The following is a 1898-nucleotide window of genomic DNA, read 5'->3' on the forward strand; positions in this document are numbered from 1 at the left end:
CAGATTCAAGTTACCATTTGTTCCTGGTGGATTAGGACCTCATTTCTGTTTTTGTAGTTCAAACAGATATTGTATTTATTTCTTTTACCAGCTTTGTAAATTTAAATCGTAGTGGTTTATGACTTGTACTACCATTCCTTGAGATAGTTCTATTGAATTTTTTTGCAGTTTTATTAATATATTGATGATTTCTCATTATAGTAATAATTTATATTATTTGGCTTACCTAGCGGGTTGAATTAGGTGTCATCGAGACTTGGTGGGTTTTTGGGTCGTGATATACACACATCTGCTACGTATGTAATGCGTGAATGAGAAAAAGAGAGAGTGGTTTTCTGGTCCAAACTTTTTCTGTATTATCTGTTTGGAAGTTTCTTCCCTTGTCTTTCTTAGGGATTTTTCATAGTCCGGTCCTTTATTTCATGTTTTTCGTTTTCAGTCAAGTAAACATTATGTTGAATAAAAATTAGATATTAAAAGAGACAACATGACATGTAAAACAAAGCAAAAAACTAGATACGTAACATAATTATTATTTCAGGACAGTGATTGTATTTAGAAACAAAAAGTTTAACTAAATAAATCTCTCATAATGTACCAATGAAACGGAAAAAATAACTAATTAAATGCGGTGACGTGAATTAAAATCTGATTCACGTTTCCTCACCTAATATATATGACACACTCATGTAAAATATACGTAAGTCTAAAGTAAAATTTGCAAGTAAAACTAAACATACAAATTAAATCAGCTAGGGCACACCAACTACTTTAGATATATAACATATGTTAATGAATAGCTTGAAATGAGGTAGGCTTATAAATATGGTACCTGCCTATATATATGGAGAAAATCATCATTTACACATCTCAATTCTTCCACCAAGTACAGAGTAAGAGATGGCCGGCAAATACTCTTTGATGAAGTTTGCATTCTTATTCACTATTATTCTCATGACGGCAATTACTGGTGATACCATTAATTTGTCTTCCATTGAAATTTACTCGTCATTACTTTATACAAAGATATAATTAAATCTATGCACATGAAATCCAAAACTGCACGTTGCATATCTATATTGGTTACTCATATTATACTTTTATTAATATATGAATATATGATCTTTGTTGTGATCATGACGTGCAGTTAATCTCTCTTCTTTTCAAAAGATGCAAGCAATGGCTATGTTGGATTTACCCCTCAATATGTTATCGGTGAAACAAAAATTACTATCATCAATCGATGGTATCAAGACATGTGGGAGAGTTTGTTCTAGCGATAAGGATTGTTCAGACGCTTGGGTTTGTTTTTATTGCAAATACCATGAAGAAACTGTTCTTGCTCCTGCCTGGAGTGGTTGTGACTGGTGATATAAGAAGATCTTTCTCACAAATTCTACAAAGTTCTCGAGAGAAATAAACTTTGGTTGATGCAGAAATTTGTTATTAATAATAAATTGTGTGTATTATGTGAATTACACATTCCCATATCGTTTTCTTTCGCTTATGCTGTCGTATTGAGTTTCTTAAATACATAGATAAGTTGTCAAGTTATGTGATAGTCTCCAGTTTGGAGGACTAAATATTGTGCTACTTTGAGAGATACATGTTACTTTTTCCTTTATTTCTCTTAGTTGGAATAATTATTGCAATAATGCTTTAAAATATTCTTTTCACCCAATTAAGTATCACGCCTAATAAGGTACATTTAACTATAACAAATACAGTTTTCAAACTCAAAGAGGTAATATTTTATATTTTCTTACTATACAAAAAGAAAATAGTCATTTATTATATGGTGGAAGTTCTACATTAAGATGCCATTATCGTTGGTTTATTATCTGAATTGGGCTCAAATCAATGAACATCATGTTTGCTAAAAACAAATTAGGAGGCAA

At 31.0% G+C, this 1898-nt stretch overlaps 1 long non-coding RNA gene across 1 annotated transcript; it reads left to right on the forward strand.

The window, feature by feature from the left end:
• Positions 1-841: 841 nt before the first annotated feature.
• On the forward strand, positions 842-1624 carry LOC138874181 (uncharacterized). Its single transcript, XR_011401210.1, has 2 exons — positions 842-970; positions 1148-1624. It is a non-coding gene; the product is annotated as an uncharacterized lncRNA (long non-coding RNA).
• The last annotated feature ends 274 nt before the right edge of the window (positions 1625-1898 follow it).

The sequence above is a fragment of the Nicotiana sylvestris genome, chromosome 7, assembly GCF_000393655.2.
Source record: "Nicotiana sylvestris chromosome 7, ASM39365v2, whole genome shotgun sequence".
Taxonomy (NCBI): Eukaryota; Viridiplantae; Streptophyta; class Magnoliopsida; order Solanales; family Solanaceae; genus Nicotiana; species Nicotiana sylvestris.